This window comes from Lutra lutra, chromosome 2, assembly GCF_902655055.1.
Source record: "Lutra lutra chromosome 2, mLutLut1.2, whole genome shotgun sequence".
NCBI classification, from domain to species: domain Eukaryota; kingdom Metazoa; phylum Chordata; class Mammalia; order Carnivora; family Mustelidae; genus Lutra; species Lutra lutra.
In genome coordinates this window covers 173,537,182-173,564,959 of record NC_062279.1, presented here as the reverse complement: position 1 = coordinate 173,564,959, position 27,778 = coordinate 173,537,182, and the positions used below count along the sequence as shown (strand labels likewise).

At 43.4% G+C, this 27,778-nt stretch overlaps 1 long non-coding RNA gene across 1 annotated transcript; it reads left to right on the top strand.

The window, feature by feature from the left end:
- The first annotated feature begins 4,068 nt into the window (after positions 1–4,068).
- Positions 4,069–11,887, top strand: LOC125093631 (uncharacterized). Its single transcript, XR_007125302.1, has 3 exons — positions 4,069–4,113; positions 6,105–6,269; positions 11,751–11,887. It is a non-coding gene; the product is annotated as an uncharacterized LOC125093631 (long non-coding RNA).
- The last annotated feature ends 15,891 nt before the right edge of the window (positions 11,888–27,778 follow it).

Genomic DNA, 27,778 nt, shown 5'->3' with positions numbered 1-27,778 from the left:
GAATAACAACCCGGGTCTGGATTAACATTCGAGAAAATAACCCCTCAGGAAAGTGTTCCCTAATAAAGGGTCTTATTTCCACTCCACCCTTCACCTCCCCCCCACCCCCCTGAAGTCCGAAACACGCTCAGAAGGCTGTCGAGCTCTGAGTGAGTGATGAGTCAGACATGGCACCAAACAGCTTTGCTCCCCGGGTGCTTCTGGACACCTGCAGGGGATCTGGGCTCGGCGGGAGGGCGTGGCTTGCGCGTGGGCGGCCCGCTGCTGGCCCGGGTGGTGCGCACGCCCCCAGGCAGGCAGAGCTGGTCCCAATCCCGGAGGCGGCAGAGCCACCACCAGCTCTGGCCCTGGCACCGGCACCGTGTGCTTCAAAGCTTTGACCTGAACTGAGCAACCGCCCACCTTCCCGCTTCAAGTAACTACTTACACCGATAAAATGCTTCAGGCCACAAGCCCGATGCTTTCACGAAGGGACGCCCTGGCCCCGGTGCCTTGAGAGGCGTGAGTTATCTGTGGGCTGATGAAGGATCTGTTCTACTAGACGTCCCCACCTCTTCTGTCAGCTCCTAGCGGTCCGCAGGTAGTAAAGCTGTGAGTCGAGAAGTTACGCTTTCTACGTTATATTAAGTTATATCACATTGAATCCTCACCTTGACTCTATGAGGAGGGGATTCTTGTCCCCATTTTACAGATGATAAAGCTGAGGCTTAGAGAGAGAATGACTGTGCAATGACCCAAAGCTAGTGATCAGCAGAGACAGGGCCAGAAGCCATCTCTCCTGTCTTTCTGGGCACTGCTCCCTCCACACCAGCTGAGAAGTACCCCCCACTCTGACCTTGGGCAGCCCATGAGAATCCAGAAGTTTCTAGGGAAGCGGGAAGGGGCATGGATGTTGGGTTGTATCCTGGAGTAGCTCCAGAGTAATTGTGGGGCTCGAATCCAATCCAAATCCTGATACCACCCTCCCATAAATCTAGTCTGCCGAGTTGGACCCTAAACCAAACAGAATTCTCAGACCCCATGTGCAGTTACCAGGTTGAATCTGTTGGGATATGGACTGCATAGATTCTTCTCACAGATACTGCAGTCAATGAGGCTTTAAACACATATTTCCTATCATTTTACTCATGATTACTCCTAGAGATTTATGCCCTGATTAAAAAAAAAAAATTATACCCAGCCTATTGACACTGAAGGAACCATAGTCATCTGAGAAGAAACAGAATATATGACTACAACCATGTGGGAAGAAACAGAATAAAAGAATGAGACCCTCCAGCATATACTAGAGGCTTTTAAAGGTCCATATGCTTTGACCCAAAGTTGTAGATTGCTTTCAAACATGGCCCCGGTTCTCTGCCCCTCCCCCATCCATGTCCTTTGCCATGTGACTTTTCAGCTCCTCCCATCTGAGGGTGGAGTCTATTTCCCCAGTCCTTGAATCTGGGCGGGCCCTGTGACTTCCTTTAGCCAGTAGAATGTACCAGAAATTGTGGTGTGCTGACTGCAAGTCTTGCATGCTCTGCTTGTTCTGTCCAGTCATCCTATGACAAGCTAGGGCCGCCCTTCTAGCAGATGAGACCACGTGAAGTGCAGAGGAGCTGTGTCCAAAGGTGATTCCATCTCAAATAAGCTGACCTCCACCCCATCTAGCAGATAACAGCAGATGTCTAATTGAGGTCAGTCTAGATAGTAAGAAGCACCTAGATGAAGTGAAGCCGAAGTGCTGACCCCAGAGTTATGAGCTCAACAAATGACAGTTGTTTTAAGTCACTAAGCTTTGGGCTAATTTGTTTTTGCAATAGCTATATGATATACTCAATAACTTTTTTCTGATAGGAATCCCTCCTAGGAACAGTCAGAAATTACAGAATATGTACACAGGGAAAATCTCATCTCAGGGTTAATTATAATAGCAAAAACAATGGACACAAAATAGCAAAAAAAAGGGGGGGAAATCTGAGCATCGGGGAGTTTTGCTGTCGTAACTAAATTCATGAGCTCATAATGATAACGATTTTTGAAAATTCATTGTTCCTCTTAGATACTAGAAAACTGACTAACTTAAAAGTAATTAGTAAATAATCAAGTATTTATCTGTCCTTTCCTTACAAAATGTTCTTCAGGGTACCAAAGAGTTGATGAGAGGAAGTTTATAGAGTTATAGAACTCTAAGTCCAGCTACTGGGGCGCCTGGGTGGTTCAATGGGTTAAGCCTCTGCCTTCAGCTCAGGTCATGTTCTCAGGGTCCTGGGATCGAGCCCTGCATCTCATCGGGCTCTCTGTTCAGCAGGGAGCCTTCTTCCCCCTCTCTCTCTGCCTGCCTCTCTGCCCACTTGTGATCTCTCTCTCTTTGTCAAATAAATAAATAAAATTTTTTTAAAAAAGAATTAGTCCAGCTAATATATGAAAAAAAAATTAAAATATTGTTTTGCAACTCCTAACAAATGAATGGATCTAGGCATTTGTGAAGTTGATGCGATGGAAAGGAGAGAAGCAGATTTCACGTATCCCCTTATGGAAGTTCACAACACCATCTAGGAAGTCTTCCTACAAAAAGAATTAAATAGAAATCTGATAGACCCTCTAGTTCTAATTGCCAACATACAGAAAATAGAGGACACAGGAACATGCCGCACGACACCGTAGAAATGCAATTGGCAAGGACAGACCGAGAGAGATTTCCTCCAGGACACAGGAGCCTGTTTCTTCCAAATAAGTTGCAAAGAAAAAAAATAGAGAAAGAAGATGGAGAGGGATTTTGTAGATGAAAAGAGGCTTTAAAGATTTATCAACTGATTTCAATAACAGTAGTAATTAGGAAGTAGCTGGGGAAATTTGGACCCTGGATGATAAGAACTATTATCAAATTATGATTGCCATCTGAAGAAAGGAATCACACCAGTCGTTACTTACTGGGAATCTGCTGTGTGCCCAACATTCTGCAAGACATCAGACTTTCAGGAGCTCATTGACGTCTCATGGCAGCTCCAGAGAGAGATGGCTCTCAGTCCCATTTCTCTCTGAGGCCCCAGAAGCATGAAGGACTTTTTCTGAAGGCCATTCCACGGCTCCGCTGTCAAAACTTGTGCTCATCTAGGATACGAACTCATTTGGCTGGCTTGCTGGGATAGCAAAGCACTGGCTTCAGCCAAAATATTTGGTATATTATGTGGAAACATTTGGTCTATTACGGCAGATTCTCTCGGGGAAGGACTGTGGAGTATTTTAAGACGATAATTATAAAGACTGGGTAGCAACTTGGAAGTATGTTTATGATTAAGCAATCACAAAGTTTTACGTGCGTTCCAATTCTAACTCCATTTTTAAAAATCCGTGGGGCCAACTATTCAAAGGGAACAGGGCCAAATGACAGACATGTCGTCTGAGGGTGATAAGATTTGAATACATTTTATTTTGACTTTGCAGTTTCTTCTTCAGTACTCTTTCTCTCTTTATAATACACAAACATCCAGAAAATGTTTTCTGACCCAGGTTTTATTTCTTTAGGATTCCAGTTTCCCTGCTTTGTCTGTGACAAATTGTTACCAATGTAGTGGCTTAAATCAACACATCCTTATTATCTTACAGTTCTGGAGGTCAGAGTTCAAAGTACAGTTCACTGGGCTAAAATCAAGGTTTCAGCAGGCCTGTGTTCCTCCTGAAACTCTAAGGGAGACTTTGTTTTCTCGCCTTTTCCGGCTCCCAGGGCTGCTCACATTCCTTGGCTTGTAGCTCCTGCCCCCAGTGATGATCTAATGGCCCATCTCCTCTGACTCTGACCTCCTGCCTCCTTCCTGTAAAGAGCCTCGTGATTACACTGAGCCCACCTGAATAATCCAAGATAATCTCCCTATCTCAAGGTCCTTGATTTAATTATACCTGCAGAGGGCCTCTTGCTGCATGGTTGTGACATAGTTGTAGGCTCCAGGAACGAGAGCATGGACGTCTCTGGGATACCATTTTTCACCTACCGTGGCTAGATCATTTGACCATGGCACTCTCTGCTCACATTTGGCAGGGTACCGTGTTCCTGCATGATGCCAGGGAACTCTGAACCAAACAGGAGAATGGAAGAGAGGGAAAAGTAGAGCTATAACCGCCCGAGGACAGGTGAGTGGCCAGTGGGCATCCCCAGAACAGTGCGGAATCCTGGGGTCACAGCTGGTGCTCAGAATCCATGCTTCCTGGGAAGCAACAGAAATGGGGCCGCCAATGGGCTTGGTATTCGCACAAGAGGAGGCCAACTCCCATCAGGGGGTTGGGAGCCCTGCTCAGGTCAGCTGAGACTGAGCAGTTAAAAATAAGTAAACCAACCCTCCCAAATCTATAGCTTTCTGTAACTGCAGGAATCATCGAATAAAAGGGCTCCTGGAGTCAGAAGTGTGAGGCAGGAATGGTGGGGGGTCTGGGGGGGCTTACAGTCACATAGGGGCTAACAGGAATAGGAAGAGATACCCCTTGAGTGCTTGAAGCTTAGAAAGTAGGGGCCTGGGAGCCAGAAGTTCCTCTGGGACTCTCACACTGCCGTGGTGGGGACAACCTGGAGAGATATAGCAAAGGCCCCAGGGTCAAAGTATTGGGTTGTTTGCGGGCCAGTAACATTGTTCAACTCCACCCTGCATTCAGTGGATGCACTTGGGCCCCCAAATCCTCTGGGGATTCTTGGGGTTAGAAAAGCGTCCTCTGGGTCTTGTCTTCTTCCCCATCACTGCCATCTCTGAGCTTGTTTCCCCTGAATCAGTCCAGTGAACAAGTGCCTTGCTGTTTGCCCACAGGCCGCCCACACTGGGGCACTCAGCTTCTCTCCTTTGGTTTCCCCAAAAGCACCAACCACACAAGACTCGAATTTGAGGGTCAGAAAAGAATTATGGCGCCAAAACTCTGAACAGCTTCAAGTCAGACAATGGACCGTCCTATCCTTACAAATCAATCTGTCTCATGACCGTGTGTCATTGTGCCCTCCAACTTGCTTTAGACTTCCTTATCCTGTGTCCTCCCACCACCACTCTTTGGTTTCCTCTCACCTTTGAACTCAATTCTCTGCACTTTTTAATGTGGATGAATTCATCTCTACCCTCTCCCCTCACCTTCACTGCATCACTGAAAGTTGATGGCTATGTCCTACCAAGCCCTGGCCAGTCCACTCCAGCAGCAACAAACTAGACATGGGCTTTGAAAGGGGATTTTTCTTTCTCTTTCTTCTGTCTCTGTGAGAGAAAGGGAAGAGTATACTGGTAGATTTTCTGTCTGAATGTAGGTAGTATCCCATAAGTGCTTTGGGTTTCAAATACCATTTCTCCTCCTCACATTATCTAGACAACGAGATAAGGAAAGCAGCAATTTAGGGACCAAAATACCTAGTGTCCAGTCCCATCATTGCCAGGCGACCTTGAGTAAGTCACTTCACTTCTTTGAGACTTGGTTTCCCCCCTGGTAAAGAGCTGCAAGTACGTCTCGCAGAACTTTCGTGATGTTTAAATAAGAAAATCTGTGGAGGACTTTAAGAGTGGCAAAAGACTGTAGATGAATGGAGGATTGTTAGGATCTGTGGCTAGGAAACTACTATTTATACAGTTGGTGATCAATCAACAAGGTAAGTTGTTGGTTGATTGGTTGGTTGGTTCATTCGTTCGTTTTCCCACACTGTGCCTCAGAGAGTTGAGTGGCAAGAAAGACCAAAATGAGTTGAGTAAATGGCCAGTTTGTCCCATGCTGATTTGAGCATGAGGCGGTCCTGCTGCCAGGTACAGACAGACCACCCACATGCACAGGCTCATGGCGCAACTGTGGGTGGTCGTGAGAGGCTAGTGGCATTTTCCAGTTTCAGAGAAAAAGAAGAGGGTGACGGTGTCACCAGCTGGACCCATGTGGAGGCTGAGGTCATGGGACTTGGCCAGGCCTCCTTTACACTCTTTCATGTCAAAGCCAGACCCAGACTAGTAAAACACCAGGTGATGTTCTTTTTTGGGTTTTGGGTCACTGTTCATTGACAACTAAAAATTATCGTGTTGCCTGTAACTTAGCAACACCAACCTCGAAGATTTCCTGATTTCTTTATTATTGTTTCAGTCTTTTTGTTTGTTTTTGCTTTTATTCAATAGGTCTTTAACTAAAGCAAGTTCTTGATGAGGCAAAAGCTATGAGATGCTTCTTAAAATAAGGATCGTGGTCTTGGCCAACTAATTTTGGGAAACAGACTGTCTCCGTTAAAGAAACGTACTGTCTGCTTGCATTTTAGAATTCCAAAGAAGTCCTAGAGTAAAGAGGTTAGTGTTTTACAAACTTATCCTTTCATTCGACTCTCTTATTTCTAAGACTATCTATTTCTAAGTAACTATTTCTAAACTATCCAGTAGAGGTAGTTTCCAAACAGGATGATTTGAAGGATGCTGCTTTGGCCTGACATTTCCGTGTGCCCACAGGTCTATCCTCATCCTTCTTCTTGCTGCCCTGTCCTTCAAAAGGTTGACTTATCCAAACTGCATCAGGAGTCTCTTGTTTATTGACTTCTAGTTGGGTCCACCCAATGGGAGGAGACACGAGAGCAGGCAGTGGGTGAGGTCAAGGTATTGATTTCCCTAGTCCATTCCTTTCAAGGATGCTGCCTGTTACCATTTAAAGGTCATATTGCCCTGTGTTCACAGTTATTCTCTCCAGTTTCTAGTAAACAGTTTTTCTTCTGCTCCTTTAGGCCAAGAGTAGTACCCGCTCCCCCATGTTGCTAATCACAGGTCCCTGCTCCATTCCTGCTCAGTTTTCCTTAACTCTGTCTGTACTTTGGTAAATGTCCCCATTTGCATATACCCGCCTTTTCCTGCCAGGACCCTGACCGACACACTGTTTTCAGTCCATGGGGGCCTAACAAAAAGTCTAACATGACAACAGAAGAGAAATATTTTAAAAGCCAATAGCGAATTGCGGTTAAAATCCTGTAAGAGAGGCAAAACAGGGCATAGGCTGTTGGTGCAATATTTAGCTCCCTGAAATGTCTCAGCCTGATGTCACTAGGCCATTAGCTCCTGTCCTGACTCATCGTGCATTATAATCCCATAACCTTGAAAGGGCTCTGAGAGCCAAGGCCAAGTCCACCCGTGCCGGGCCATATCCTTGGCTACCGACAAAGACTTCTGGTTCCATTTAGGATGGTCAGATTTCTAAGTTGGAACCTCAGGTAGGAAGCTTAATTTTTTAAAAAGCAGTGTTGATGACAGATGGATGAAAGGCATTTGCAGTGGATTCTCTTTTGTGAATAGGACACCTCTGGGGTTTCCTTGCCAGGATTTTTTGAAGATGAATGAAAAAGCAAGTTCAATAGATAGACCTCTTGTCTTCTATTGGTCATCAAACACGTACTAATATCTACTGAGTGCCAGAACTGTCTGTGCTAAAGCCAGGGAGCCAGATGGGAGGAGGAATAGAAACCGATTAAAATGTTGGGCTCATCTCTGAGGAATTTGCAGTATCATTAAAAGAAAATGTATATTTTCAACATTTGAGCCCAATCATGTAAAACTTAAGAGATGGTTGTTACAAACAGTATAGATATCTAATGTAGATATAAATTAAAATATTATATTTTGTTGAATGTTGAGGATAGATTTTGTGTGTCTGCATGTCTGTCTTCGTGCATGCAGAAAAAAAATGAGCACATTTAGAAGCAGGAAGGAATAAGGAAAGGAGTATGAGTTTTAGAGTTAATTATTTGGGTTAATTTGCATGACCATAGGTAAATGACTTAATCCCCCTAAAACTGCCTCGACTGAGAAAAAATGAAATATACCAGATATGTAGGTAAAGAGGCACAGCTGTCAGGAAGATTCAGTGAAGTCAGATAAACAAGAGAGTCTAGGCTGAGTGGGTACTTTGGAGGCACCTCATGAATATCAATTCCGCTATTCCTTCAGGAAAAAAATAGAGTTTGAAGTTTATTCCCGCCTTTTTTTAGAATGGGGAGGGGCAGAGAGAGAGAGGGAGAGGGAAAGAGAAAGAATCTTAAGCAGGCCCCACACACAGCACAGAGCCTGGTGTGGGGCTCGATCTCACAACGCTGAGATCATGACCTGAGCTGAAATCAAGAGTCAGATGCTTAACCAACTGAGCCACGCAGGCACCCCTGTGTCTATTTCTCGTTTGTCTAGAAAGATTTTGTGGAGGTGAGAATTTTAATGGATTTGGAGTATACAAGGGAGGGGCCAACCGAAATCATGACCCCTTCAGGCACTGTCAGAAGGGGATATCAGAGGAGTGGGGGGAAAAATGTGTCCATATAAAGGTTGTGCCATTCATACTGTTGCCACTACAGAGAATTAAACATAAGCCAGTCCAGAGAATATTCTCTTTTCTAAAGTCATTTCTAGAAGAGTAGTCCCATAACCTACCTAGGTAATATCTTCAAAAGCCACTCAAATTTTATCTGTAAACCTGTACATTCAAGCACTTCTCTCTACTTTCTTTTAAATTTTATTTATTTAGGGCACCTGGGTGGCTCAGTGGGTTAAGCCGCTGCCTTCGGCTCAGGTCATGATCTCAGGGTCCTGGGATCGAGTCCCGCATCGGGCTCTCTGCTCAGCAGGGAGCCTGCTTCCCTTCCTCTCTCTCTGCCTGCCTCTCTGCCTACTTGTGATCTCTGTCTGTCAAATAATAAATAAAATCTTTAAAAAAATAAATTTTATTTATTTATTTGAGAGAGAGAGAGAGAGCACAAGCAGGGGGAGCAGCAGGCAGAGGGAGAGGGAGAAGCAGACTCCCCACTGAGCAAGAAGCCTGATGCAGGGACTCAATCCCAGGACCCTGGGATCATGACCGGAGCTGAAGGCAGATGCCTAACTGACTGAGCCTCCCAGGTACCCCTTCCTCTTCCCTTTACTTTCAACATAGCTCTCTTACCTGCAATTTAGCTCCACTGCTCCACCCCAAGCCTGTGCCCCTTGGACAGCATAATTCACTCACACATCATACATGTTGTTCTGCATTTCTTTTACACCATCATCTGAACTTCTTTTTCCAGTCTTCAAGAAAGTGTTATGTACATGCCAGACTAACATAGAAAGCAGATTTTGAAAAAAAAAAAAAAAAAAAGCCAACTTTGGTATGGAGGTGCCTTAATCCCAGGGAAACTTTAAAAGTCAGCTAGAGAACTGACCACTTTGCTTAGAAGAGCTGGAAAGCCTCCAAAGCCAATTCACACATCTTCCATGAGTGTGTTTGTGTGTGTGAGTGTACAGGACATTTGCAAACTGCCTGCTTCCTCAAGGATCCTACCTCTGAATAGCTTATGAATTAGCCAACTGGTGGGTGACCTCTGATGACTGCAAATACTGTCATACCCAGAACTTCAAACACCATTTAAAAAGAGGCAACAATTCAGGGTGCCCGGGTGGCTCAATCATTAAGCCTTTGCCTTCAGCTGAGGTCATGACCCCAGGGTCCTGGGATCGAGCATCCCATTGGGCTCCCTGCTCAGTGGGGAGCCTGCTTCTCCCTCTCCCACTCTCCCTGCATGTGTTCCCTCTCTCGCTGTGTCTCTCTCTGCCAAATAAATAAATAAAATCTAATTTAAAAAAAAAAAAAAGAGGCAACAATTCCTTCCCAAACCACAGCAGTTTATTTAGCAGGACGAGACAGGGCCACTTTGTAAGTTGGCAACAGACTGAGGAAGAGCTGGTAGAAAGGGCTTCCTTGTTTGTTTCCTGGGGCTGTGCCCTGCAGATCATGGTAATTAGGGGACAGGGTGGGGCCCTCTGGCCTGAAAATGATAGGAAAGGTGCTGCCCTAATTACTGGATTTTATTGGGATGATACTTGAGGTGTGGTTATTACCAGCTGTTGAAGTTCATTCACTAGACCTCATAAATGGCCAGCTAGGGCTCTAAAGGGAAATGGGAGTATTACAGACTGCTCTGAAGCTTTTAAGTGAAGACAGATCCAAAAGGTCATTCAAATACAGACATGTACCTGGTGTTTCTGTAATGAAACTATTCTGGGGAAGACGATACCCCTGAATGCGTGTCTCTCATTTGTCTATCCAGTGAGCCTTGAGCACCAGGATATAGAACATGGGATCCTGGCCCTCATGGAGCTTCTTGTAGTTGCCTATTGAATTGTCTGTCCGCATTCATTGGCTATAAAATGTGGCAGTTTTCATGACTTCGAAAGTAGAGGGTACCCTGAAATCTCATGGTAAGGAGAACAAATAGAATGAGGAAGGTCATGGGAAGTTCCCTGAAGGAGATGACATCCCAACCAAGACCCAAGGTGGGGCACTGTATCTAAACCAGGTCAGGATGGCCATCTCACCTCCAGCATGAGTCATTCACACTGGTGTTTCTCACACTTGAGGACTAGATCCAAATCCCCAGGGGATCTTACTCAAATGTCGATTCTGATTCTCTCGGTCTTGGGAGCTCTGAGATCTGTATTTATAGAAAGCTTCCAAGGGATGCTACTGGTCCAGGATTCCTCTCCAAGGAGCACTGTGCTAGATGACCTTCTAAGGTACTCGGCTTCTTTATGCCTTAGTTTCCTAGTCTGTAAAATGGGCCTCCAGGGGTCAAAGAAACATGACTATGGGTCCATCTGTTGCATATTTGACTCGATCACACTGCTGACCAAACACTTGGTGACTGAATGATAGTGGTGTGTGCCCACGAGTATGCACACACATATTTAAGATCCCTAGGAGACTTGCCAAGCTGCTGCTTCTTACATCTTGTCGGTATTTTCTTCACCTAGTTAAGAAAAGTTTTTAAATCCTTTCCCTATTTCAGGTTTTGTACTATTATTAGCCAGACATCCGTTCCTAAAGTAGAATATATTACACAAAGGAACTGAATTATTTCAAATGTTAAAGTTCTTCAAAGAAAAATTTGAAAGCTGCTGGGATCTTGTAATTTGGGAGGTTAACCAATATACCGATACATGTAATAATCTGTGAGCAAAGGCAGGGCCTGTGTACGCTGATTTCATAACTCAGTGACAAGCATTTGTTATCATAAGGCCTTCTTGCTATAATTAGCTTCCAGGTTCAATGGCATATCATTCATCTCAAAAATTGCAAAATTTATAGTTGCAATCTAACAGGTGTTAAATTTCAGGGGCTTCATGACTAACCATGAAATTCACCAGTTGTACCCTAATGTCTTGGTTTTCCATGGCATCTCCCCGGGAGCTTGAGTCAGGGTGTGAAGGGACTTTTTGGGAAAGCATCCATGACTCAGGTGAACCAAAATGCGGGCTGGGTTCATCTCAGATATGAAAGTGATAACAAAACTTAAGTAAATGCAGGCCAAACAGTCTTAGTCATTTTATTTTTTAAGGGAAGTTATATATTCCACTGATGGGCTCACTGGACATGTTTTCTTTGAGAATATCTTGTATCATTCTTTTTTTACCTTTAGGATCTTTTTTTTAATTAATTAATTAATTATTTTTTTAACATATAATGTATTATTTGCACCAGGGTTACAGGTCTGTGAATCATCAGTCTTACACAACTCACAGCACTCACCATAGCACATACCCTCCCTGATGTCCAACACCCAGCCAACTTAACACTACCCTCCCACCCCCCAGCAACCTTCAGTTTGTTTCATGAGATTAAGAGTCTCTTATGGTTTCTCTCTCTCTCTGGTTTCATCTCGTTTCATTCTCCCCACCTTCCTCTGTGATCCTCTGTCTTGTTTCTCAAATTCCTCATATCAGAGAGATCATATGGTAATTGTCTTTCTCTGACTGATTTATTTCTCTTAGCATAATACCCTCTAGTTCCATCCACGTCGCTGCAAATGGAAGATTTCGGGGTTTGATGGCTGCATAGTATTCCACTGCATATATACACCACATCTTCTTTATCCATTCATCTGTTGATGGACATTTAGGTTCTTTCCATAGTTTGACTGTTGTGGACATTCCTATTATAAGCATTCGGTATGCATGCCCCTTCGATCACTACATTTCTTACCTTTAGGGTCTTTTTAAAAACTCTCAGTTTCCAATTTCCGTATGATTGCTCCTACCATCGCATTCCTATTCAGAATTATTTCTTAATAATGGTGTCACATGAAGATGAGAACATATCTTATGTATCCCAGTGAGAAGATACCATCCTTCCTTGTTAATTTGCCTTCTACTATGTGCTAGATGCCCTTATGGGCAACCAGTGGTGAGTACAACGGGTGTGTGTGCTGCCTTCTCAGACTTATAATCTAGTTGAGGAAGGCAGAATCCATGCAAGGAAACAAACAAATACATAACTTGAACAATGTTCTCTGAAGGAAATGAACAGGAGAGAGGGGTCTGATTTATTAGGATGGGCAGGAGGGATCTTGCTCAGGATGTAGTATCCAAACCTGACCCGAAGATTGAGCAGAAGCCACGAGGCAAAGGTCAGGGGACATGTTCTCAACAAGGGAGCAGCATGTGCAAAGGCCTGGGGTGTTCAAGAAATGGGTTTCGTATATCCCATCAGTATATCCAAGACCAGTGTCCCAAGAAGTTTCATGTTCTCTGTAGGGAAAAAGTCTGAACATAGTATGGAGAGAGAGTATATAGAGGGGGTTATGTGATGGGGTGATTAAGAGTGTAAACCCTGAAGACATAATAAGTCTGGACTTTGCTGTTCAGCCGCTGTGCATCCTTGCACAAATCCTTAAATCTTCCCACAGCTCAGTTTCCTCATCTGTAATACAGAGACTAGTAATTGCTGCCCCTTCCCCACATAGGTCACTGTGGGAACAAAATGGTGGACAAGCTAATACTTTTCCGGCACAAAGCAGGTGCTTTGTAAGTGTTAGTCCTTCTTACAGACCGTTTATTAGAATATAAGAGAAGTGGGTATGTGCTTGAACAGTGCCAAGATGAAGTGGTAAGAAAGTACAGAGGTGGGAAAAAGAATTTCCACTGTGGAGGTCAATGGTGTTGACCTTAAAACACAAAAGAGCCAGGAGGCACCTGGGTGGCTCAGTCAGTGAAGCATCTGACTCTTGATCTCAGCTTAGGTCTTGATCTCAGGGTCTTGAGTTCAAGCCCCAAGTTGGGCTCCATGCTGGGCCTGGAGGCTACTAAAAAAACAAAAACAAAAAATGAGGTTTAATTTTAATTATTATTATTATTATTTATTAAAGATTTATTCATTTATTCGGAGAAAGAGAGAGAGAGCACAAGCACGGGAAGGAGCAGAGGGAAAGGGACAAGCAGACTCTGGCTGAGCAGAGAGCCCGAGCAGGGCTTGATCCCAGGACCCTGAGATCATGACCTGAGCTGAGGGCAGAAGCTTAACCAACTGAGTCACCCAGGCGCCCCTTAAATAAGGCTTTTAAAATTCATGTTCCCAGCAGAGAAAATCATGGTTGAGATAGCTTTTGAACTACATTTGGAAAGATAGAGAGAATTTCACACTCTAAAGAGGGTGGAAGCAGAATTGGAGGTCCCCTCCAGAATTAGAGAGACCCTCCAAGGTTCCCTGTGGACCTTTTCCAGCCCCTCTTTTCCCTCATCTTTCGTATCCAATTGCCCATCAATTCCTTTTTCCAATCATCCGCCTCTGCCTTTGTTCAAGGTGTTCTTGAGTCTTGACATGCAAACGCTAGAGAGAGCCATTACCTTGTGACTGGGCTCCCATGTCCTTGTCCACACCCCCATGGTGCACTTGGTACAACAGTCCAAGGCAAACTGTCCATCTGCATGCCTGTCTTCCCCTTGGAGACTGGACCTGCACCCTGAGTTTTTCATGAACGTCTGTTGAAACTGAATTGCTACCTGCTCTTGCTCCCCTCTTACTCCCTCAGAATCCATCCAGATAACAGAAGCCATTCTAGGTGTTTCCAAAAGTGGAAATTGAGTATAGGGAATTGGTTCGCAATTGATAGAAAAGCTGGGAGCTCCACAGGAGGTTGCAGGCAATTCAAAGAGCTGCAGGAAGTAGCTAGGGCTCCCAGGGCAGGGAGGAGAAAAGTTGGCCAGAGCCCAGAGGCGGGGTCAGGGGTGTGACCAGGGCCAAAACTCAGCAGGAGCTGGAATGGTTGGAGAGATGCAGCTTCTAAAGGAGATGCTGCCAGAGAAGGAAGGAGTGGAAGTACCCTGGCTTCTCCCTAACTTGCTCTCCACCAGGCTTCTGGGGCCTTCCAAGGGCCCCATCTATCTGGAATCCCAGTGGCAAGGGAGCGATAACAGTGCAGAGTGGGACTGGAGGCAGACAGGCAACCTGCGGGCGCCCCTCCCATTCCTCCCCAGCCTGCCGCCCCACTGTTCTTTCCAAAATGCGAACCTGACTTCCTTGCCCCAGCTCCCCGAAATGTAATCAGAACAGCTCCTTGCCATCTCCAGGATTAAGACCAGTTTCTGAAGGGATAAAACTAAAGATAGGAGTATATCTGAGAGGCTGGTTCGAGGGGAACTCTCTGAGAACACCACCCTCGGCCACCCCAGGTCTAACCCCGGGGCCCAGCAAGGGAAAGGGTCATCGCACTCATTCAGGTTTCTGGGAGTGGAACTGAGGGTTCTTGAACCCTTGAGCTGATCCTTTCTGAAATGTTCTCCAGTGTTATCACAACAAAAAAATAATAATACTCATAGGCAGTTTCGAATCATACTTGATGCTTTTCAGATGCTTTCAGAAGCAATGTCTTCTTTTGACTTCACAACATCAGGTAAGAGGAACATTATTAGGCTTCACTAAAGTAATTATTTAAGGACCCAGGACTGCCAGATGGTGAGTGGACAGGTGTGGAGCTCAGAACTGACCGACGACAGGGTGCTCCCTAGAACGGGGGACCCCTTATTCCTGGTTGTTTCCTCCAGACCCATGGGCCCAAGCCTGGGGTCTCAAACCTCTGAAAGCCCTTGACACCAGCACTGGGCTCCATAAGAGGTTTTCAGCACACATGGCATTGATCAGAAATCACACATTAGCATAGGTTTGTATACTAAATTAAATGTGAAGTTGATTTTTTTTTCCCATTGAGCTTCAGTCCTCTTAGCTTGATAATTAAAATCATTCTGTGAGAAAAATTAATTATTAGGACACCTGTGTGGTTAAGCATCTGCCTTCAGCTCAGTTCCCGAACTCAGGGTCCTGGGATTGAGCCCCGCATCGGGCTCCCTGCTCAATGGGGAGTCTGCTTCTCCGTCTCCCTCTGCCTCTCTCTCCACTCGTGCTCTCTCTCTCACTCTCTCTCAAATAAATAAATAAGATATTTTTAAAACAAAAAAAATGAATTATTAACTAATAAATTAAGCTTATTTAGTTGGTGGGGGGAAGCTCCAGCCCATAGGAAGTGAGGAGGGCAGGAGAAGAGACAGGGACTACAACAGGATCCTTTCACAAGACCCTCTTCTTCTATATGCAACCCTTCAGAAAGTCCTCCGATGAGTAGTTTCTGGGCTGGAATTTTTCTATTAAGAGAGGGGCAGGATGAATTTAGAAGGAAATTTGTGAAATGGGGATAAAAAGAAAGAGAACCTAAAAATAGGCTTAGGGAAACTGGTGCAAACTCTCCGCAGGGCGATTTGATAACACTTATATAAATATCCCTAAAAATGCGCCTTTCCTTTGAACCAGCAATGTCATTCCTACGAATTTATCCTAAAGAAAAAAATCACGGTTATCCACAAATATGCATATAAGAATGCTTAGAGCAGCACCACTTATGAAAGTGAAAAACTATAAATAACCTTAATGTCCAATAATAGAGAATTTGTTAAATCATCTGGGGTATGTTTATACAGTGGAGTACCCTGTGGCCACGGGGAATGATAACATAGGAGAAAATGGTCATGCAAAGATATTAAGAAATCCAAGTGAGCTATAAAACTTTATATAAAAAACCTATGTACCTCGTGCTGTTAACACAGTCCATCTGTAGGAGCTATAGTTATAGGTGATTATTTCTTTTTCCTTGTTTATTTATTTTCTGAACTTTTTATACTCAATTTGGCTCAGCTATCTTTTTTTTTTAACTCATCTACTTTTTTTTTTTTTTTTTAGATTTATCTATTTTAGAGAGAGTGTATGTGAGCAGGGGCAGGAGGGCGGAGGGGAAGGGAGAGACAATCTCCAGCAAACTCCCCCACTGAACGCAGCGCCCTTTGCAGGGCTTGTTCTCATGACCCAGGAATCATGACCTGAACCGAAATCAAGAGTCAGATGTTCAACCAACTGAGTCACCCAGGCACCCCCTTAACTGCATCTATTAATGTTATGGTTAAAAGTGGATCATTACTTTTAATCCGGTTTAATGAGATATACTTTAGATATATAGATTACATTTTAGTACATAATCCTATAACTTTTGACAAACACATACTACACAATCAATCACAACAAACACAATCTAGAAGTCACCCATCACCTCAAATAAGTTCCCTTGAGTCTCTCTGTCATCAGTCCCTTCACCCGCCTCAATCGCTGACCAGTTTCTCTCACAGAAATGGAATCGTATCATGTGTAACCTTTTGGGCCTGGCTTCTTTAACATAGCATCAGACTTTCTGGAATTAATTCAAACTCTTGCGTAAATAGTTCACACTGTGGATACACTAGTTTGTACATCCATTCATGAGTTGAGACACATTTGAGTTGTTTTTAGTTTTGGGCTCCATGAAAAAAGCTATTGTAGATATTCTTATTCAGGGCTTGGTGTGGACATGTTTTCCTATGTATTTTATCAATACTTAGAAGTGGGATCGCTCCATCAAGCGAAATGTTTACCTTTAGAAGAAGTAGCCAAACTGTTTTCCACATGGGCTGCACCACCCCCAGCCTCATGGGCGCTTGGTTTTGCCAGATTTGTTTGTCTATTTTTCAAAAACCTTTCTGATAAGAATGTAGGAGTATCTTACACTTTTTTTTTTAAAGATTTTATTTGTTTATTTGACAGAGAGAGATCACAAGTAGACAGAGAGGCAGGAAGAGAGAGAGAGAGAGAGAGAGAGAGGGAAGCAGGCTCCCCGCTGAGCAGAGAGCCCGATGCGGACTCGATCCCAGGACCCTGAGATCATGACCTGAGCTGAAGGCAGCGGCTTAACCCACTGAGCCACCCAGGCGCCCCATATCTTACACTTTTAATTTGCATTTCTTTTGTGACTAATGCTCTCCTGGGTGTCCTTTCATATGCTTATTTGCATCTGTGTGTCTTCTGTGGTGAAGTGTATTCAAATCTTCCACTCATTTTTGGAGGGACTGTTTTCTTATTACTGAGTTACAAGAGTCCTTATTTGTTCTAGACACAAATCCCTTATCAATATGTGATCAGTAAATATTTTCTCCTGGTTCATGGTGCATCTCGTAACAGTATTTTTCAAATAACAGCTGAAGCCCAATTTATTAATTCTTTATGAATTGTGCCTTTCTATGTTATCTAAGAAATCTTTTCTATCCCAAGGTCACAAAGATTTTCTCCCGTGTTTTCTTCCAGAGCTTTCTTACTCAGGTCTCTGATCACATATGCATTGCAAATATTTTCTCTGAATTTGTGCCCTGTTCTTCCGTGTTCATCGATCGTATCTTTTGAAGAAAAGAAGTATTTAATTTTGATGAAGTGAAATTAACCAATTTTTATGATTTGTGTGAATATCCTCACTTTTATATTTTCAAAAACACAAAACACTTTTTTCTCTCTTCCCTTCCCTCTCCTCTTCCTTTTTCCTTCTTTACTTTCTCCCTCCCTTCCTTCTACTCCCCTCTTCTCTCCTTCCTTCCTTTGCCAGAAAGCCCAAAGACGCATACAGAGTGTAAGATGATGGTGAGTGAATGCTCAGCTCCTCTTGAAGGCTTCTGCACACTGGGATTTGGACATAAATCAAAAACATAAGACAGGTAGATGAGCAAAGCTGGTGGGTAGAATCCCAGAAAGATGCAACAGCAGCCTTAGGGTTAAGGGATTAGTAAACTCACTCTCTTCAGAGTCACTTCTCAAAAGCGACATGGGCACCCATTTTTTTCCTCTTGTACCTCAAAATTTAAATACAATGGGGATGGCTCTGTGGAAATAAGTGACTACAAAGAAACTTGTTATTACTTGGTTTTGAAAGGCATATTTCATCATTTTCAATCCAAAAATCTGAGTATGGATGTTAACTGAAACCCCAGGCAGTATAACCCAATTTCCAGGGCAATGGAGTATTTGGACGGGTATCTTATTTCATGGATGAAATAAGACCAGATCCATGCTGCAAGTGTTTTATGAGCAATAGGGATTTAAGTCCCCAAACTGACCTCCATTTTACATCATGTGTCCTATGAGTTAAGGGCCGGTATATACATATATGTACGTATATATCACGAAAAGTATAATGTGTCTGAACAAAAACCTTGAAATCAATGGTTGAGAGAAAAATCAGAATGGAAAAGAAAAACACCTTATCTCTAGGCTCTTATTCAAAGAGAAAAACTCAAGGTCAAACATAACTTTTCATAGTACTTATATTTCAGGAATCATAGCACCACCCCCCCACCCTAGTCTTAGGTTTGGGATTGGCAAAAAGAGTATGACCTTGAAAAGAAATGAATTTCCAGTTCCCTTTCTGTCATGAACAGAGATTTCCATGTGTAGACAGACATTGCCTTAGTACCCTTGGATAAACAAAAAGAATCAAGACTCAAGAATGAAGTACAAGGAGGCAATGGTTTTGTGAGCATTGGTGTGAAGACTTTGAACAAACATCTGTTTCTGGTGGACTGCACTCTCTTAATACCTAGAAATAAAGAGTGGAGGGGCTCCTGGGTGGCTCAGTCAGCTGAGCATCTGCCTTAGGCTCAGGTCAAATCCCTGGGTCCTGGGATGGAGCCCCGTATCACAATGGGCTCCCTGCTCAGTGGGGAACCTGCTTCTCCCTCTGCCTGCTGCTCCCCCTGCTTGTGCTCTCTCTCTGACAAATAAATAAATAAAATCTTAAAAAAAAAATAGAGAGAGTGGAAGACAGAAGAAGGCTCAGAGGTATTAAGTATGTTCACCAAATCAATAAAGTGTAATACAGTCTGCCCCCTGCTTCTCTAGGACACTTTTGGAGTTCTAGAAAGTGCTATAATGAATGACAATCCACCTTTCTTCTGAATGTCTGAAACAAATCTTCGGACAGGACATGACCAAATTGAAAAGTATGGGAAGGCATCTGGGCTTAATGATGACTAGTTTTTACAGAACCTTTAATAGCAGACCTCTCAGTATTTTGTAGGGTAAAGGCACGGACAAGGCCTTCCTTGAAATTCCATTGTCCTCACAGCTGTCATTTAGCACTTGGCATTTTCTGCCTTGAGTTACAGTTCGTTGTCTTCATGGAAATGCCTTTTTCCTCCTGGCTAGATCTAAAGTTCCCCAAAGACAGGAACCCCCACAGTACACTATCTAAAGTCTTGTATTCAACAGGAATGCCATAAATATCTGCCGGTTGATACTCGTTGATATAAATACAAAGGGTATATATGGATTTTTTAACGGCAATATTTTCAGACAACTCCTTGAATAACAATGTGAAGTGTGTGGACTCCTCCCATGATGGATTTGTTTTTCACATAGAATTTAAAATTTTGAGCACCTTTTGCAACATTATAACATACATAACTTTCAGTATCCTTTACAACCCTATAAGTCTAGGGCACCTGGGTGGGTCAGTCAGTTAAATGTCTACCTTCAGCTCAGATCATGATCCCAGGGTCCTGGGATTGAGCCCCACATCAGGGTCCCTGCTCAGCAGGGAGTCTGCTTTTCCTCCCCTGCTCCTCCCACCCTGGTCCTGCTGGCTCTCTCTCTCTCTCTCTCGCAAAATAAATAAGTAAATAAATAAAATATTTTTTAAAAAAATTCTATAAGTCTATACAAAAACCAGTTTGAACTTTTACATCTCCATCCACCCTTAAGCCCATATAAAAGGCATTATTAAACCCGATGTGTCCATATGGGCAAAATGATTAGAACAATGCCTTGTGTATAGATACATGTGTGTTCACAATTATTACTGAAGGCATCCGTGGCCAGTTGCATTACTGGCTCTTCACTCTCTCCCTACAGTGGAATTATAGGTCCACATTCTGCCATAAGGCTTTGCTATAGGTCTCAGAGTATCCATAAGGACAATGTAAAGTGTGTGTGTGTGTGTGTGTGTGTGTGTGTGTGTGTGTGTGTGTGTGTCTGTGTGTGTGTGTGTGTGTGTTTAAAATCTCCTTGGCTAACTTTAGGATTTATGACCTTAAAAAATTTTTTAAGGTTTTTATTTATTTAATTGACAGAGAGAAAGATTATAAGTAGGCAGAGAGGCATGCAGAGAGAAAGGAGGAAGCAGGTTTCCCGCTGAGCAGAGAGCCCAATGTGGGGTTCGATCCGAGGACCCTGGGACCATGACCAGAGCCAAAGGCAGAGGCTTAACCCACTGAGCCACCCAGGCGCCCCAAGGCTTTATGACTTTTATCAGTGAAATGTTAGAACATTAGATACAAGCAGATGTATTTTAAATGTACCTTTGTGGTTTAGTTTGGCTTCTTAAGCTTCTGAATCCAGCCTGGGGAAATGTGTGTTTCTGGCAGCTGCTGCTCTCCCAACACCAGATCTGGAGAGCAGACTTAAGCCCCAAATGAAAGAGCCACTCAGTCATCCCACAGACCCATGACCCAAAGATCACTGAGAAAATAGCTAATGTTGTCAGCCACTGAGGTTTTTTGAGTTCTTTATTATACACTATTATCACAGCAAAAGCTGACTAATGCATGTCTTTCAAAGAAAAGGACATGGTCACAGTATGGATAGGAGAGGGAACATCCTTTTTTTCTCAAGTTTAGGCATTTATTCACTCAACAAATTCTTAATGAGCACTTCCTGTGTTCCAGAGATGGCAATAGAGATTTACAATGAATACCTGGGTATGGGAACCTGGGTGGCTCAGTTGGTTAAGCATCTGCCCTCCACTCAGGTCAGGATCCCAGGGTCCTGGGATCCCTGCTGGGTGGGGAGGTGCTTCTCCCTCTGCCCCTCCCCCCTCTCATGCTGGCACTCCGTCTCTCTCTGAAATAAATAAATAAAATCTTTTTTTTTTTTAAAGGCACAAAATATAGAGAGCAAACATTACTAGAACAGCAAGGAGAAATAAACAAATCTTCAATCTCAGTTGTAGATTTCAACACTCCTCTCCCTGTAATCTGTAGAATAAGCATACAGAAAAAATCAGTAAGGCCAGAGGAAACCTCCTAACACTATCAACCAACTTGACCTAATCAACATTTACGGAAGACTCCAAATTGTCAGCATATGTTTAATTTGTGAAATACACATAGAACCTTCACCAAGGTAAACAATGTTTTTGGGCAAAAAACATACTTCAACAATTTTTAAAAAGTTAAATCATGCAAATAATACCTAAAACCACAGTGGAATTAAATCAGAAATCATCAAAAATATATCGGGAAAACCCTAAGTCCTTGGAAATTAAACCGCATATTTCTAAATAACTCATTGATCAGAGAGTATTTCACAAGAGGCATTAGAAAATATTTTGAGCTGAATAAAAATAATAAAGCTTATGAAGTTTGGCAGATGCAACGAAAACAGTGTAGAGGGAAATTTATAAGATTAAATATTTATATTAGAAATAAAAGGGTACAAATCATTTATCTAAATTTTTGCTTTAAGAAACCATAAAGAAGAAGAGCAAATTACACCCAAAGAAAGCAGAAGGAAGGAAATAGTAAAGATAAAATCAGAAATCAATGAAATTGAAAACAGAAAAAGAAAAAAAAAAAAAAGAAAGAAAGAAAGAAAGAAAAGAAAGTCAATGAAACCAGAAGCTGGCTCTTCATCAGGATCAGTGAGATTACTAAGCATCTAGCTGGACTGATCAAGAAAAAAGAAACAGGATACAAATTACCAATATCAGGAACAAGAGAGGCAGTATCATTAAGGATTCTACAAACACGAAAAGGAAAAAAAGAGAATCTTGTGAAAAATTCCATGTCAATAAATTTGACAAGTTATAGAAGAATGGTTCAACTCCTTAAAAAAGATAAACTACTGGGCGCCTGGGTGGCTCTGTTGGTTAAGCGACTGCCTTCAGCTCAGGTCATGATCCCAGAATCCTGGGATTGAGTCCCACATCAGGCTCCCTGCTCCTTGAAGAGTCTGCTTCTCCTTCTGACTTTCTCCCCTCTCATGCTCTCTCTCACTGTCTCTCTCTCAAATAAATAAATAAAATCTTTAAAAAAAAAAAAGATAAACTACCAAACCTCTCCAAATATAACATCAATAACCCCATATCTATTAAGAAAACTGAAATTTCAGTTTCAAAACCTTCACACAAGGAAAACTCCAGGTCCATATGGCTTCACTGGAATTCTACCAAACATTTAAGGAAGAAAAACGCCAATTCTGCAGACTCCTGCAGAATCCTGAGGAGGAGGACATTTTCTCAAACTCATTCTTTAAGGCCAGCTTTACTCTGATACCAAAACCAGACCAATGATATTTCAAGAAAAGACAGCTCTAGACCAATATCCCTCATGAAGACTAATACAAAAATTTTAAGCAAACTTTTAACAAATCAATAAAAATTGGATAAACTCAGTGGGGTTTATCACAGAAAAGCAAGATTGACTTAACATTCAAGATTCTCCCTGTTAACAAAAAAAATAAAAAAGAAAGAAAGAAAGAAAGAAAGAAAGAAAGAAAGAAAGATTGTATGGGGCGCCTGGGTGGCTTCAGTGGGTTAAGCCTCTGCCTTCGGCTCGGGTCATGATCTCAGGGTCCTGGGATGGAGCCCCGCATCGGACTCTCAACTCAGTGGGGAGCCTGCTTCCCCCTCTCTCTCTGCCTGCCTCTCTGCCTACTTGTGATTTCTGTCAAATAAATAAATAAAATCTTTTAAAAAAAGAAAGAAAAATTATATAAGCACTTCAGTAGACTCAAGAAAAACATTTTATTAATTCCAACATCCATTCCTGACAAAAACTCACAGAGACTAGAAACCTCTTCAAAGTGACGAAGAGCGGTGGTGGAAACTACAGCCAGCGTCACACATAATGATGAAATAGTAAATGTTTTCTCCCTGAAGTTAGGAACAAGACATATTACTATTTCTATTTCTATTCAACATTCTACAGAAGGTTCTAGCCAGTGAAAACAGGCAAGAAAAATAAAAAGTCGCTGAGTTATGAAAGGTAGAAGTATTTATTCCTGAATGATCACATGATCATCTGTGTAGAAAATCTGAGGGAATCTGTTAAAAACTAGTAGAACTAACATGTGAGTTTAGCAAGACCACAGTACATAAGATCTATATACAGAAAGCAAAGGTATGTTTATATACTGGCCATAAATAATACAAAATTGAGTTTTTTAAAATGTTGTTTACAATAGCACCCAAATATGAAATATTTGCCGATAAATCTGGATACTTACACATATTGCTGAAAGTAACTGAAGAACACCTAAAAAGAGATATAGGATACAGTGTTCAAGACTCAATGTTATTCAGAAGTCAGTTCTGCTCAAACTGATCCACCAATTCAACACAATTCCAATCAGAATGCCAGTAGGGTTTTTTGGTTTTGTTCTTGTTTTCTTATTTTTCTTATAGAAATTGACAAAGTGATCCTAAAATTTACAGTGAAGGGCAAAGAATGTGGACAAGCCAAAGCAATTTTTTTAAAAAGATTTTACTTATTTATTTGACAGAGACAGGGAGAGAAGGAACAGAAGCAGGGGGAGTGGGTGAGGGAGAAGCAGTCTCCTGTGGAGCAGGGAGCCTGAGGCGGGGCTCAATCCCAGGACCCTGGGATCATGACCTAAGCGGAAGGCAGAGCTTAACGACTGAGCCACCCAGGTGCCCCCCCAAGCAACTTTTAAAAAGAACAAAGTTGGAAGAGCTAACATTACTTGATTTCATAACATTATGAATTGACACTAATCAAGACTGTGTGGTATTAGACTTGCAGTAGATAAATAGTTCAGTACAGCAGTAACAGAATATCCAGAAATAGACACACATAGCGGAATAACTGATTTTGACAAAGTGCAAAAGTAATTCAGTTGAGAAAACATACTGTTTTCAACAAATGCAAATTTTCTTTATGCAAAAAAGCAACTTCAGTACATACCTTGCACACACACAAAAATTAACTCAAACTTGATCTTAGACATAAATGTAAACCCTGAAGCCATGAAAATATGAGAGAAATATCTTCATGACTTTAGAAATCTTAGGCAAAGATTTTTTAGATACAGCACCAAAAGCAGAATCTAGAAAAACACTGATAAATTGGATTTCACCAAAACTACAAAGTTTCTGCTCTTCAAAAGACACTGCTAAGAGAATAAAAAGGTAAGGCACAGACAGGGACAAAAATATTTGCCACATATAAATCAGTTAAAGGACTTATACCCAGTAAATCTAAATACTTCTCAAAATTCAAGAAAACAAAAGCCCAATTTTAGAAAGTGGACAAATGATCTCAGCTGGAGCTTTACCAAGAAGGGCACAAAAATGGCAAATTAGCATACAAAAAGACACTCTATGTCATCAGTAACCAGGCAAATATTAAAACCACTTCACACCTGAGATAGGGCTCCACACCTCTGACAATGGAACGAATAAGATGACTGTCAGGACCAGGTGCTGGTAGGAATTCAGAGCAAGTAGCGTTCTCATTCGTTGCTGGCAAGGATGCAAATTTGGAAAAACAGGTTGGCAGTTCCTTCTAAAGTTACCTAAAATATACTTGCCTGATGACGCAGGATTTCACTTTTAGGGATTTTCCCCGGGGAATAAGGGATAGGGGAAGGCGCGAGTAGGTGACTTTTCGTAGCAGCCTTATTTTGATAGTCAAAGACTTGCAATCGCCCGCATGTACGTTAGCTGGTGTGTGGTTAAACAGTCTGTAATGCTTCCATGCATGAACACTTTGCTAATATAAAATGCCCCCCTCTGATACATGCGACAGTTACTGATGAATATCCAGTGCATCAGGCCGAGTGACAAGCTCCAGATTCAGAAGGCCGCACGCTCAATTTTCCATGTATAGGATGCCATAGACGGTAATTTTGTGTCCCCGAAATTTATGTGTTAAATCAGAACCCCCAGTGTGATGGTATTTGGAGCAGGGGGTGTTGGCATGAAGGGGATTCGGGCCTTTGCCCCTTGGATCACGCAAGGACTCAGCGAGAAGCGCCAGGAAGCAGGCTTTCCCGGGAGGCTGAATCTCCTAGTACTTCCATGTCTTGAACTGGACCAAAAGAATTCTGTTCTGCTTAAGCTACTCGGTTTATGGTATATTTGTTGTAAGAGCCCTGATGATGGACTAAGACATAGGATGATCTGAAAAAAGGCAGAATGATAGAAGGGCAAAACCCAGAGCGATGTTGCTAGAGTGGGGTGGAGAGCGGGGCTGACGGCCAAGGGGCATGAGGGAATTCTCGTGCAGTGACAAAAGGGTTCTATGCCTCAGTCATGGAGGTTACCTGAGCGTGTGCACCTGTCAGTACCAACAGGGGCCTTGAGAACTGCCCATGGCAAGTCTGTCAGTGGGGCCGGACCCACACCTGGACTCCCTGGGTGATCTTCCACGTGGTCTAGTGAGAGAAGCCTGTGCGGCGACCCTGGTGTCTGCTCTGTGTGGGGACGGCCGAGGCACCCCCTCCTCCTGGTCCTGTTTTCTCATGTGTAAAATGCCTCACTTGAACTATAAGTGCCAAGCTCAGTCCAGCTCCAAATTACTGTGATTTTCCCCAGGGTGAGAAAGAATAGCTTTGCCAGTTCAGCCCCCATCTGTCTGGCTTTCAGACTTTCCAGGGCTGTCACCGACATCAGCTCCCTGGCCCTCACAAAATACTGTGCAGTGGTCATTGTCCCTGTTCTGTTGCTTAAGAACTGAAACCCAGAAAGAGGAATGGATTTCCCCAGTCATGAAGTTCTCACAAAAGGCAGGAGCAGTTCTCCTATCTCCTTTTGAGGGGCCTTGTCCCAACGGTAGGTAGGGCCAACTCTTAGGCTCCAGATCTTTCTAGAAGTCTCTCTGTTCTCCATTAGGTTTAGGGATCTCATGAAAATCATGTATGTAGTCCAGCCATTTCCAAGTCAGGTAAGCAAAAAACTGACCACACAGAAAACGGCATTTATATACTGTGAGGCAGACGGGTCTGTGGATCCAGAGTGGGACCTGCGGCTGTGGCCACCGAGCTGCTGACGGGAAATGCTGCAATAACGGGAATGCTCAGTAATCCTGAATGTCAACTGCATGCCAGGCACTGCTCTGAATGGTGTGTGTGTATTATCCCATCACATCTTCCCAACCGCCCATAGGGTCACCACCGTTAGCCCCGTAACCCACATAAAGTGTGGAGAGCTGAGCTCAGAACACGGCCCATTCTCTTCCTGTTGTCCATTCCTACATGTAGCCGCATGTTCATTTTTTAAAATCATAGAAAGTTCTATTCCACTGGAAAAGTAAACAAAGGAAGGGAAGGAGTGGAAAAGGGAGGGAGGGAGCAAGGAAGAGCAGGAAGGCCAGCGGGCAGAGGGCAGGCGCGGGTTAAAATTGAGTGAGTCAGGGCGCCTGGGTGACTTAGTGGGTTAAGCCTCTGCCTTCGGCTCAGGTCATGATCTCAGGGTCCTGGGATCGAGTCCCATATCGGGTTCTCTGCTCAGCAGGGAGCCTGCTTCCTCCTCTCTCTCTGTCTGCTTCTCTGCCTACTTGTGATCTCTCTCTGTCAAATAAATAAATGGAATCTTTAAAAAAAAAAAAAAAGGTTTGTTATTAAAAAAAAAATCGAGTGAGTTGAAGATGAGCATCGGCACATCTATCTGGGAAGATGGCGATTGCCTAAGAGACTCATGGGAGGCCCAGGAAACAGAACAGAGGAGAAGGAGGCAAAGGGCTACGGGGTACCCAGCACTCAGCCCCACACAGGTACATACACGCACAAACACACACACATCCAAACACATGCACACACATCCATACACTCATTCAAACACATTCACACACACACAAATAGGCACATACACACCCTCACACACACATATACACACCCGTGCCTGCGACCCTGGCCTCCCTGACCTTCCTGCCTGTGTCCTTCACATCGGACTGCCCTGGCTTGTCTCCCTTGTGTGTTTATTTAACTTAGGGCCTGCTTTAAAGGGTCCTCCAAGAAAGGCAGAGGGGGAGCAGTGAGGGAAACAACTCTTTAAGGGGAAATTACTGGTCAGAAAGAGCCAAGATTAACAGTTCAGAGGGATACAGCAGCCTGGGAAGCCAGCAAAACCCTGCAGGAGGCCTCCCTGCATTTCTGCCCTGCCCACCACCGCCCCTGTGGAGCCCACCCCGCCCTCCTTCCTGTCCTCGCTCTGCAGGGGGTGGTGGTCACCCCTAACGCCCCAGGCTTTTCCTGTCATACTTGACTTTGTGTTGAGTGAGAACTTCTTTTTAAGATAGTATCTACAGCAAAAAAGCCCAGGTCATTACAAAGCCCAAGTCTGACGCCAGGGAGCGTGGCCTCTCTCCCCCTGCACCACGTCCTGGGGTCCTGAGCCCGCAGTGTCAGGCGCCCGGAGAGAGAGCTTATCTGAGTGTCGAGAAGAGTAAATCCTGATCGGGAGACCCGGTATAGGGGAGGAAAACTTCCTTTCTTCCCTTCTAGGTTCTTTGGTCTAATAATTCATTTGACGCAAAACAGATCAGCAGGAGGGGGAAGAAAGTAAATGTTAATTTTGGATGTAGAGAGCTCGTAGAAATACGAGACTGCGGGAAGTGACCCAAGTGGACAGTTTTAGACCTTACAAAGAAACAGTGAACTTGTGACAAGA